The following is a 13,103-nucleotide window of genomic DNA, read 5'->3' as shown; positions in this document are numbered from 1 at the left end:
GTTAAAATATACCTTACCAGTGATTGATTTAGAGCCTTTCCAATGCAATAAAGATAGTGTGACACAGGCATTTGTGCGCATGCACACACACACATTTTAGCACTCACTTTTCAGTTCATACAATCATAGAATAGTAGAGTTGGAAGCGGCCTACAAGGCCATCAAGTCCACCCCCCTGTGCAATGCAGGAATGCAAATCAAAGCATTCCCAACAGGTGGCTGTCCAGCTGCCTCTTGAATGCCTCCAGTGTCAGAGAGCCCACTACCTCTCTAGGTAATTGGTTCCATTGTCGTATGGCTCTAACAGTTAGGAAGTTTTTCCTGATATCCAGTCGAAATCTGGCTTCCTGCAACTTGAGCCCATTATTCCATGTCCTGCACTCTGGGACGATCGAGAAGAGATCCCGGCCCTCCTCTATGTGACAACCTTTCATGTACTTGAAGAGTGCTGTTAAAATAAAATTTTAGCCCTTGCTAGTCCAAAGTACCTGTTTGGGAATGCTATTTGTTAAAGTAAAGCCTAGATGCCTTAAGATGTGCAAAGTCCAAATGATTTAAGGAATTTGGCTCAAGATGTTTTGCTTACTATCTGTCTCCTGTTTGCCTTGTAAAGCTGGTAAAGTATAAGCACGAGATGTGTGTAAACAGCATAAACAGCATGACAAAGGGTCAGATACTGCTTGTATTTGTTTGTTTGTTTAAAAGCTTAAGGCATAGTCAGCAGACTGTGACTCAATGTTTAAACTTGAGTTTGCAAAAGTAAGGATTAAACTGTTGAACCCTTGGGAAAAGATTAACTAGACTACTGATGAAGCAGAGCATAACAAACATGGGTGTAAAATTAACCAGCTTGTTTTGTACAAGGTACAAAAATCCCTGTTTTGGGGGGCTCAGTGCTCTCTCATGCATCACCCCTTGTGTGATGTGTATAGTTAGCCTTTATTGCAATAAATTATAATGTCTTGGACTCGATATACCCGTGTCAAGTGGTTATTGTCTTCGCCTGGAAGGACCATAAGTCATTCTTATGACAGTGCTATCATATCTCCCCTCAGTTTTCTCTTCTCCAGGCTAAACATGCCCAGTTCTTTCAGTCTCTCCTCATAGGGCTTTGTTTCCAGTCCCCTGATCATCTTTGTCGCCCTCCTCTGAACCAGTTTGTCTGCATCCTTCTTGAAGTGCGGAGACCAGAACTGGACGCATTATTCAAGATGAGGCCTAGCCAGTGCTGAATAGAGGGGAACTAGTACTTCAAGCAATTTGGAAACTATACTTCTGTTAATGCAGCCTAATATAGCATTTGCCTTTTTTGCAGCCACATCACACTGTTGGCTCATATTCAGCTTGTGATCAATGACAATTCCAAGATCCTTCTCACATGTCGTACTGCTGAGCCAAGTATCCCCCATCTTATAACTGTGCATTTGGTTTCTTTTTCCTAAGTGTAGAACTTTGCATTTATCCTTGTTGAATTTCATTCTGTTGTTTTCAGCCCAATGCTGCAGCCTATCAAGGTCCCTTTGAATTTTGTTTCTGTCTTCCATGGTATTAGCTATGCCCCCCAATTTTGTACCATCTGCAAATTTGATAAGCATGCTTTGTACCTCCTCATCCAAGTTGTTAATAAAAATGTTAAAGAGCACTGGACCCAGGGCCGAGCACTGTGGTACCCCACTCGTTACTTCTGCCCAGTTTGAGAAGGAACCATTGATAAGCACTCTTTGAGTACAATTTTGGAGCCAACTGTGGATCCATCTGATAGTTGTTCCATGCAGCCCACATTTAGCTAGCTTGCTAATCAGAATATCATGGGGCACTTTGTCAAAAAGCTTTGCTGAAGTCAAGATATATAATGTCCACAGCATTCCCACAGTCTACAAGGGAGGTTACCCTATCAAAAAATGAGATAAGATTAGTTTGGCGGGATTTGTTCTTCATAAATCCATGTTGGCTCCAAGTAATCACTGCATTGTTTTCAAGGTGCTTACAGATTGACTGCTTTATAATCTGCTTCAGAACTTTTCCAGGGATTGATGTTAGGCTGACTGGTCTGTAGTTCCCAGGTTCCTCCTTCTTGCCCTTTTTGAAGATAGGGACAACATTATCTCTCCTCCAGTCATACGTCACTGCACCAGTCCTCCATTATTTTGCAAAGAGCAGTTCTGAGAGTTCTTCAGCCAGTTCCTTCAATACTCTAGGATGCAGTTTATCGGGCCCTGCTGATTTGAACTCATTCAAAGTGATTAGGTATTCCTTGACCATTTGTCTATCAATCTCAAGGTCCAATCCTGACCTCTTCTACTTCATGTTTCCCAGGAGGGTCATAGGCCCTTTTCTGGGAGAAGACTGAGCCAAAGTAGGAACTGAGCACTTCTGCCTTTTCTTTGTCATCTGTTATCATTTTGCCATCCTCATTGAGTAGCTGTGCCACCATTTCTTTTCTCTGTCTTTTACTATGGACTTATCTGAAGAAAGCTTTTTTGTTGCTTTTAGCATACCTCGCTCATCTCATCTCAGTTTTAGCCTTCCTGACACCATCCCGGCAATTCCGTGATACCTGCCTGTATTCTTCTTTTCTGGCCTGGCCTTCTTTCCACTTCCTGTATGTGTCCTTTTTTGTTTTCAGGTCAGCTCTAAGCTTTTTGTGAAGCCACATTGGCTTCTTCTGCTATTTCCCCCCTTTTTCCCTTGTTGTAATTGCTTGCCATTGTGCTTTTAGAATTTCTTTTTTTAGAAACTCTCACCCATCTTCGACTCTTTTTCTCATTAGGGTGGCTTGCCATGGAACCATACTTACAATTGTTCTGAGTTTATTAAAATCAGCTTTCCTGAAGTCCAGGGTGCGCGTATGGCTACTCTCAGCTTTTGCTTCTGTTAAAATCAAGAATTCAAGTATGGTGTGGTCACTTTCCCCCAGATTTCCCGTAACTGCCACTTCATCCACCAAATCATCTCTATTGGTTAGAATCAAGTCCAGGATAGCTGATCCTCTGGTTGCTTCCTCCACTTTCTTTTCTTTTTTTTTAAATAATTTTTATTCAAATTTTTCAAAAAACAAACAAAACAAAGTCAAACAACAAAACCATAACAATACAACAAAAGAAAAAAAATAAAATAGTTGACTTCCGATTTGTCACAGATCAGCTATAAGTATATAATATATATCAAACCTGTCCCTTAATATATACATACAGGATCACTTTTCTCCATAGGCTATCTTAGTTAATCGTCAAATCCCAATATCATCATTTTATTTTGATCTTTCAACAAAAAGTCTAAGAGAGGCTTCCATTCCTTAAGAAATGTGTCTGTCGATTTTTCTCTAAGTAAACATGTCCATTAATTTCAATAGCCAGTCTTCCGTTGTTGGTGTTGATTCCATTTTCCACTTTTGTGCATATAATAATCTTGCTGCCGTAATGATATATAATATTATTCTTCCATATTTCTTTTCTATTTGTTTATCCATAAAACCCAATAAAAAAAATTCTGGTTTTGACTGAATATTTATCTTTAGAATTTTTTGCATCATCCTACCTATCTGTGCCCAAAATGATTTTGCCTTTTTACACAGCCACCACATATGATAAAATGATCCTTCTTGTTGTTTACATTTCCAACAAACATTAGAAACATTACTATACATTTTTGACAACTTTTCTGGAGTCATGTACCAACGATACATCATTTTATAGAAATTTTCTTTAAGATTATAGCATAATGTAAATCTCAAGCCTTTTTCCCACATATTTTCCCATTGATCCATTTGTATGTTATAACCAAAATTTTTTGCCCACTTTACCATACACTCTTTTACTTGTTCTTCTTCCATATCCATTTTCAGCAAGAGTTTATACATTTTCGCAATTGTATTTTCATCATTTGTACACAAACCTATTTCAAAATCAGATTTACTTATTTCAAACCCATACATTTTCTTGTCCATTTTATATCTTTCTAACAATTGTAAATAGGCAAACCATTGAGAACTATATCCTTCCTTTATCAGTTGTTCTCTCTCTTTCATTATATATTCTCCATGTACATTTTCTAATAGTTCTTGATAAGTTAACCATTTCTCTTTTCCAGCCATTTCTCTTCTATAAAACGCTTCTTGACTTGAGACACATAATGGTATTTTCGAATAGAACCTTGGTTTATATCTATTCCATATTTTCAACAGAGGACATCTTATAAAATGATTATTAAAGTCTACATTTACTTTTACTTTGTCATACCATAGATATCCATGCCATCCCCACTTCAGGTTATGGGCCTCCAAATCCAATAGTCTTTTATTCCTCAATAAAATCCATTCCTTTATCCAGACTAAACAGCAGGCAGCAAAATAAAGTCTCAGATTTGGTAATCCCAGTCCTCCTCTTTCTTTGGCGTCTTGTAGTAATTTAAATTTAACTCTTGGTTTTTTTCCTTGCCATACAAATTTAGAAATATCTTTTTGCCATTGTTTAAAAGGTAAATCAGAGGATATTACAGGTATTGTTTGAAAAAAAAACATCATTCTCTGTAATACATTCATTTTTATCACAGATATTCTACCCATTAATGATAATTGTAGTTTATCCCATTTTAGCAGATCTTTCTTAATCTCTGTCCATAATTTTTCATAATTATTATGAAACAACTTTGAATTTTTATTTGTCATAATAATACCTAAATATTTCAACTTTTTCTCTATTGTAAAATCTGTCTTGTCCATTAACTCTTTCTGTTCCCTTAAAGTTAATTTTTTCACCAACATCTTTGTTTTTTGATTGTTGATCTTAAATCCTGCTAACGGTCCAAATTCTTTTAATTTGTCCATCAATACATTAATTCCTTCCAAAGGGTTTTCTAATACAATTATCAAATCATCAGCAAATGCTCTCAGTTTATATTCTTCTTTTTTTATCTTTAATCCCGAAATCCTTTTATCTTGCCTTATATCTCTAAGCAGCACTTCTAAGACCAGAATAAATAGAAGAGGAGATAATGGACATCCCTGTCTTGTACCCTTTTGTAATTTCACATGAATCCGTTAAATCTCCATTAACGATTATCTGAGCCTTCTGAGATGTATAAATCGATCTAATCCATTTTATAAAATTGTCTCCAAAATCCATTTGCTCCAAAACCTGAAACATAAATTTCCAATTCAAATTATCAAATGCTTTCTCAGCATCTAAGAAAATCAAAGCTGCTTGTTTATCATTTCGTTGTTCTAAATATTCCAACACATTCAAGACATTCCTGACGTCACGTAATTGTCTTTTAGGTAAAAACCCCGATTGATCTTCCTGGATAAATTGTTGTAATATTATTTTCATTTTTTCTGCCAAAATCATTGTAAAAATTTTATAGTCATTATTCAATAGAGATATCGGCCGATAATTTTTTGTTTTAGTTAAATCTTGCTCCTCTTTAGGTATTAATGTTATGTTAGCATTTTTCCAACTATCCGGTATCTTTCCCTCTTGCAAAATAGAATTCATTGTATACTGTAAAGGTAGCAAGAGTTCTTCCTCCAAACATTTATAGTACACTGCAGATAACCCATCTGGTCCTGGCGCCTTTCCTGATTTAATTTTGTTTATAGCTTCAGATATCTCTCTTGACGTGATAGGGCCATTAATAGCTTGTCTCTGAAAATCTGTAATTTTAGGCAAATTCTGTTTAGATATATACTCTTCTATTTTTTCAGATGGGATTTCCTGACACTTGTACAATGTTGAATAATATTGATGAAAAATCTTTTTGATTTTTACATTATCTGTCAGCATCTCATCTCCTTTTTGTATCTTTAAAATAATATTTTTTGACGTTCTTTTCTTAATTTATATGCTAACCATTTCCCTGGTTTATTTCCAAATTCAAAAGTCCTTTGTTTAGCAAAATTTAGTTTCCTTTCAATTTCTCTAACTGTCAGCATTGATACTTGATTCTGTAACATTTTAATTTGATTTACAATAGAAACTTTAGTTGGATTCTTTTTCAATTCTTCCTCTTGTTGTTTTATTTCTTCCAAAATTAATTGCATTTTCTGTTGTTTCTTTTTTTTTAATTCAGAGTTACATTTAATAAAATATCCCCTCATAAATGCCTTACTTGTATCCCAAACAATATTTTCATTTGTTCCTTTATGTAAATTATGTTCAAAAAACTCTTTTAATTTCTTCTTACATTCTTGTACTACTTTGTCATTCTGTAATAAAGATTCATTTAGTCTCCATCTAAATCCAAGATTTTTTTTTTTGAAAGTTAATATCACAGGATTGTGGTCCGAAAAAGTTTTTGGTAATATATCCATTTTAAAAATATATTTCACTAGATTTTTAGACATCCAAATCATATCAATCCTCGAAAATGTTTTATGTCTTTCTGAAAAATAAGTAAATTCCTTTGCGTTATCATTTATATATCTCCAGGTATCCACCAATTCTAAATTTTCCATCAATTTAAAGCAAATCTTCGGTAATTTACCCTGTGTCTCTTTAATATTTTTTTCAGAAAGTCTATCAATTTTTGGTGAGATTACCCCATTCCAATCACCCATGACACACCAATGATCATATGAAAACTCTGACAATTTTTCCATAAGTCCTGTGTAAAACCTTGTTTTATCTTCATTGGAGGCATAAATACCCACTATCAAATTTTTTATGCCCTGTAAAGTAATTTCAACCCCCACAAATCTACCACTATTATCCAGTAATATCAATTTAGGAAGCAATTGTGGGTTAATGTAAAGAACAACTCCATTTTTTTTTTAATCCAGCCGAAATAAATTCTTCACCCAAATTTTTACAAATCAAATATTTGGAATCTTTCTTCTTAATATGAGTTTCTTGTAAACAAATTATATCCAATTTTAATTTTTTCAAATAATGAAACACTTTCTCTTCTGCACTGTGTTGGCTCCATTTATATTCCAAGTTAGATATTTGTAATGCATCTTTAAGCGTGTATTTTAAAATGTACCTGATGCTCCCTTTAATCCATCATCTTCCTTCCCCTCCTCTGCATGTTCCTGTTGACTTTGTTTCCCAGGAATTATATCCATATCTTTAAGTTTATCTTCTTCCATGTCTTTTGAAGCTTTTCTCAAGAAATCCCTTGCTTTTTGAACAGTATTCAATCGATATTTCTGTTGTCTGAATGTAAAAATCACTCCTTCTGGAACATCCCATCTAAATGGAATTTTGCATTGCTTAAGTTTTTCTGTAAAGAAAGCATATTCTTTTCTCTTATGTAAAAGTCTAATAGGAATTTCTTTCATCACCAGTATTTCCTTACCATCAATTTTAAAGGTATTGTTGAAGTGTTGTTGTAATACCATATCTCTGGTCGTCTTTTTTATAAAGTGAACAAGCACATCTCTTGGAATTTTTTTCATTGTTGCATATCTGGAATTAATTCTATAAACTTTATCTATTTCAAATTTCATCCGATCTTCATTCAAATCCAAAAAATTTACTAAGGCATTAACAATTTTATCTCTGATATCTTCACCTGTTTCCTCAGGGATTGCACGGAATCTCAAACAATGTTCTTTATTTCTCAATTCAATCACAGCCATGTAGTCCAAATTTTTTTCTAATTCCAGATTTAATATATCTGTTCTATTCTCCAAGATTTGTACCTTTTCTTTAGTATTTTTTGCATCCTCCATTATTTGCCCAATTGTCCCTTTAATCTCATCCACTTGTGTTTTAATTTGGTCTTTTATATCTTTCAATTCAGTTTTCATTTCTTGTTTTAGATCACTAATCCCTTCCATTATTTTTTGAAACATATCTGGGGGAATAGCCCCTTCCTGTGGATCAATTGAACCTCTTCGCTCCTGAGCCTTAGCTGCTTTTCTAGTTGTCATTCTCAAAAGAAGCCTTTAATTTCTGATATTAACCACTGTTCCAAAACCTAGAGGCAGTCTATTTCTTTTTTTTTTCCTCCACCAACAAAAGAGTTAATATTCCAGGCCTGTTATTATAGTCCGGCCAGCACAGTTCTTATCTACATCCAGGAATGCAAAACAATTCTGGTTCACAACACCAAGCAATTAGTAACATATACGAACAGCAGATTTGTCCAAAAAGAAATAATCCAAGGAGAAAAATAGTCCAAAATATATTTCCATCAAATAATAATTGCCTCTCATCCATTTTTAAACTTTATAACTCCAAATTCAGGCCAGCTTTTTGTCGTAAAAAAAATATATAAATTGTTTACATTTTCTTTCTTCCTTAATTATATTTAACAGAGAAAAAGTATGACTCACCCAGATTTCTCAATTGCTGATTCGTAAACAAATCCCTTTTACTGTAGTAATTTAAGCCAAATGATAAGATTTAGACAGAAGGAGGCTTGCTGGTTAAGAACGTTTTTAAGAAGAAAAAACGCCTCGCTTTTTTTCAGTACAGCTTGTTGGAAGTCCTGACCCCGTCTTCAGCCGATCGGTATGCCTTCTTATCTCAGGGAATTCCTGATCAATTCCAGCCGCCGACAGCTCAACGAAGTCCTGTGGAAAATCTGATCGGTTCACCTTTACCTTGGAGAACATTTAAGCCAGTCAAAGTTTCCTCTTGGCTGGCTTTTAAACTGAAAAAAGCTTCCTCTGAGGCAGAGATCTCTCAGAGACAACCACCAGCTGGGCACTCACTTCCGGGAAGCCCGCTTCCTCCACTTTCTGTAGGAGGAAGTTATCTCCAACACAAGTCAGAAATTTCTTGGAGGTGCCGTGTTTGGCAGAATTTGTCTCCCAACAGATATTGGGACAATTGAAATCCCCCATTGCTACTACATCATGCCTCCTCAAAACATTGGAAATTTGCTTTTCAAAAGTTACATTCTCATCTTCTCCTTGATTGGGTGGTCAGTAGTAGACTCCAAGCACAACATTCCTTTTGTTACTTGCCCCATTAATTTTAATCCAGATACTCTCAGTGGAGCTACCAAGCTCATCTTCTTGTATTTCTGTGCAGGGATATATATTTAACATATAGTGCAACTCCACCCCGTTTTTATTCCTTCTGTTCTTGAACAAGTTGTATCCTTCAATCAGTTACCAGATCTTAAACCATAAATATCATCTATTACATTAAATGCACTGGGGCAACAAGAGAAGATATAGCTATCTACCTCTTGCCTTCCCCTCCCATTTGTTCCTTTCTCCAACCTCTGCTGCCAGTTGGATAAATTCTAGAGTTGAGTTCTATCAGTACAGTGGGAAGAGGAAGGGAGCATGATGGAGATACATGATGGAAAGTATGTTGGTTTCATTCTCTTTAATTGTCCCAGAATATTTAAAGGAATAAATAAGCAGATAGCATCTTCCCTAACTAGTATGCCCTGTACTTTCTACTTTTTAGAAGTGTTACTTCTGTGTCTTTTAACAGGACAACCATGTCTTTTGCTGATTCCAGTGATATTGCATTCATTCCAGCACTGCTGAGTTTCAGTAGTTTGACAAGCAACCAGAGATAGGCGGCTGGCTTATAATTGTACGTGGCTTTTCTCAGGACTCAATCCATGTCATTTAAGAAAGTTGCTAGCCCTGTTATAAATGGGGTACTAAGAGCATTTGGTGATCCACATTCTGAGGAGGAGCCCACTAATAACTACAGGGTGGTGTGCCATACATCAGCACTGTTGTTGGACACTTTGCAAGGTCCACACAGTTTGCCCACAAACAAGGCAGGGAGCCCACTCTTGTCCACCATACTTCCCTTGCTTCTGGTCTTGGTCTCTGTCCTCTGTCCTGTTCTCTCAGACTGTCCAAGAGGAAGGGTGTGAGTAAGCGATGGGAGTGAAGAGAAGGAGCAGCAAGTAATATGGGGATAGAGCAAATGTGTAATGGTGGAAGGAAGACAGAGGCCCAATAAGGGCCTTGTGCCCACTGAGGACCTCTAAAACCTGGAGCACACTGAATATCTGCCACTGTCAAGAGCAATCCATATTGCACTGCTTATCTGTCTACTCAGAAGGATAGACTAATCTCCCCACTGCCCCACCCATCTCAAGCCCAGAAATGATGCACAGTGCCAGCTTGGCAAAGGTGAATGGGGCCCCTGTAGCAGAAGCGTTAGAGTTGGGCAGGTCCCCAGTACGGCACACTTCTCAGCTTGGTGGTTTTCTAACCTGTCCTCTCTTTCCCTTGCCTCCTGCTTCTCTGCCCAGCTTCCCTACCCCTCCTCACCTTATCCCACCTGCAGCCATCACCATGATCCTACAGAGGTCAACAACCACATCATTGAGGAGATGCTCACGCTGAAGTTTCAGGGTGCGGCCACTGGAAACAAGCTTGAGGCTATAGAAGTAACATTTGCAATCTTTGATGGAGGTTTTTTTTACCATATTTCCAACTCTAATCGTGATAAAACAAAGATTATGGTCGGTATTTCTCTGAAATATTACAAAGAGCTCCAGGAATATGGTGCTGATGAGGTGTTGAGGAGAGTGTATGGAAACTATTTGGTAACTCCAGAATCTGGTTATAATGTCTCTTTGCTGCATGACTTGGAGAACCTTCTTGATGCCAAAGACTCCATCGTGTATCAAGCGGGCATGCTGATACGCAACTGCTTTGCCTCAGTCTTTGAGAAATTTTCCACGTTCCAGGAAGAAGGAAAGAATGGAGAGAAGAGAGCAGTCATCCATTGCTGAAATGATGAAACTATGCATGTGTTGAATCAAAAAAGAACTGTGTCACAGTTGTTTTCAGCATGGTATTTAAGGATGATGACTATGTAGTGATTGGAAAGGTGTTTATGCAGGAGTTTAAGGAAGGTTGTGCCAGCCACACATCCCCCCCCCAAGTGCCTTTCAGCCATAGGGAACCTCCCCCCACTTTGGAGCGAAAAGACACAGATGCAGCAGTAAAGATAATATTGGATACATCACCTATTGGATACATCACCCACCACACCAGTGCTACTGCCAGGGACAACACCATCCATTTGATCCACACATTCTGTGACTACCTACACTATCACATCAAAAGCTCCAAGGTTTACATTCACATGCACATGAGAGCAAAAACATCAAATTTCCTGAAGGTGCTGAATCGTGCCTGGCCAGATGCAGAAAAGAAGGAAATAAAAACAATCATGGGTAAGTCCTTTTAATCCCATTAATGCCTGAAGTGAGATGAAGTCAGACAACTGTGGCTGAAGGCTAGATTTGCTACCTGATAATCATAACTTTTAAACATTGCACCTGTATGGGCTCTTAGAGAAATAAATTCAACTGAGTTATGTTTTCTACACAAGTTTGGGAAGTGGTCTATGGAAGAGAGCTGTGCTTGCAAGGACTTAATAGTTCAAACAAAAAACAAACCTTAATTCCATTTTGATCAACTTTACTTTTTTTGCTCCCCCTTTTTTTCAAGCTGTTTTTCTTTGCAATATGTTAACTGGTCATGAGTTGCAGTATTTCTTATGAGAACAATGCAACATTAACTTGCTTTTCTTCTGAGAATTTTGAGTTTGCAATTCCTGTATCTGAAGAAATATTGTTGGGGTTCATTAACAAAGGAGATCTTTCTGTCTTAAAAAAAAAGGGTCAACCATTGGACCAGTGTGGTGCAGTAAAGTGTCTAAGTCTGGGGCAACTCAGATTCAAATTCCCACGGAGCCATGAAGGTCACTTGGTAAATTTAGTCCAATCATAGCCTCTCAGCCCAACCTGCCTGACAGGGCTGTTGTGAGGATAAAAGGGGGAGGAGGGGAAATCATGTACATGGCCCCGTGCAACATCCAACCATCATGTGTCATGTGACTTACAAAAAAGACAACCATTTAGATAGGTTAATTGGGATATTTACATTCTGTGAAATGCCCCCTCCAGCCTTTTGTTCTAGAAAAGAAAATGGGAGGGGGATCAGTATCAGGAGAGAAGGAAAACAACATATTACAATGATCCCTTGCTAGCCCAGCCAATGGTGAAAGCCTCAGAACTGCTTCATTCATGGATGTAGATATGGGATGGGGAACCTTTGGCCCTCCTTCCAGATATTGATGGACTCCCTACTTCCATCACCTCTTACCATTGACCATGTTGGCTGGAGCTGATTGGAGCTGGAGTCCAAAAATATTGATCTGGAGGGCCACAGGCAGTCTACTTCCAATGTAGATTAATGTAACATCAAGCAATGATCTGGCATGTGTAAAATGGCTACCACAGGCAGAGCTTTTATATTACCTCAAATATGCTTTTCAATTGAGTTCACACATTAATCAGTCATTCATCACATGTACGGAAATCATGCCCAAGTCCAGGGTTACCCAGAAATTATGGGACTAGACTTGATATGGACATTTACAAGAAATCAAGAAATGATAAATTGTCTTGATTCTTCATGACAGAGACAACTTGCAACAAGATGGTTGCTTTTGCTTTTTGGAGTTTTTCCATCAGGCTCCAGCAAACCCCATAATAAGCTGCTTTTCACATGGTAATGTTACAGGAGGCAGACTGTTGTTTTTCCAGCCAAACGAAAAAGCAGAAACTTTGTGACATTTGATACCTGCAAGAATTTCAGCAATGGGAGCTGCAGCTCTCAGAATGGTCAGCTGTTTAAAGTGTTCCAGTGATGAGAAGGGAGAAAAACTTTCTGAACATTACTCTACTTAGAACTCTTAATCAGCCCTTCCTTTTAAAAAACATATGCAGTTTACATTTTATATTAAGTTTCAATTGTAACCCTTGACAGATTCAGTGCTTTCCCCCCTTCGTTTATTGGCTTCCCAGACTGTTCCAAGGTGAAGTAATGATACACTGATAAAAAAGATCTAAAAGCTACTCTTCCATTGACAAGCTGGTGGATTAATAATAGTAAAACTCAGAATAATAGGTATCCTGGAAATTATTTCCCTGGTGCATAATGGGAAAATAGATTCTTCTTTCCACAGCAAATTCTTCCTCTTTAGTTAATCTATAAGAATTTCTTAACCACAGTGAATATTTGCAATATGGAATGGACATCTGAGCTCCATTATAGCTGGGGAATCTCTCAACCCAAAAAGTAATATTTATTAATGCAGACCTATAAAAAGCAAACAGATTATATAGAGGAGCAGTTGCTGAAGAGAATAAGAATAGGTATTCAC

General features: G+C 37.2%; 1 pseudogene; it reads left to right on the top strand.

Annotated features, from left to right (window-relative positions):
* The first annotated feature begins 10,236 nt into the window (after positions 1-10,236).
* On the top strand, positions 10,237-11,120 carry LOC133378313 (actin-related protein 2/3 complex subunit 2-like; annotated as a pseudogene).
* Positions 11,121-13,103: the final 1,983 nt, after the last annotated feature.

The sequence above is a fragment of the Rhineura floridana genome, chromosome 2 (assembly GCF_030035675.1).
Source record: "Rhineura floridana isolate rRhiFlo1 chromosome 2, rRhiFlo1.hap2, whole genome shotgun sequence".
In the NCBI taxonomy this organism is placed as follows: Eukaryota; Metazoa; Chordata; class Lepidosauria; order Squamata; family Rhineuridae; genus Rhineura; species Rhineura floridana.
This window is presented reverse-complemented; position numbering and strand designations above follow the sequence as displayed.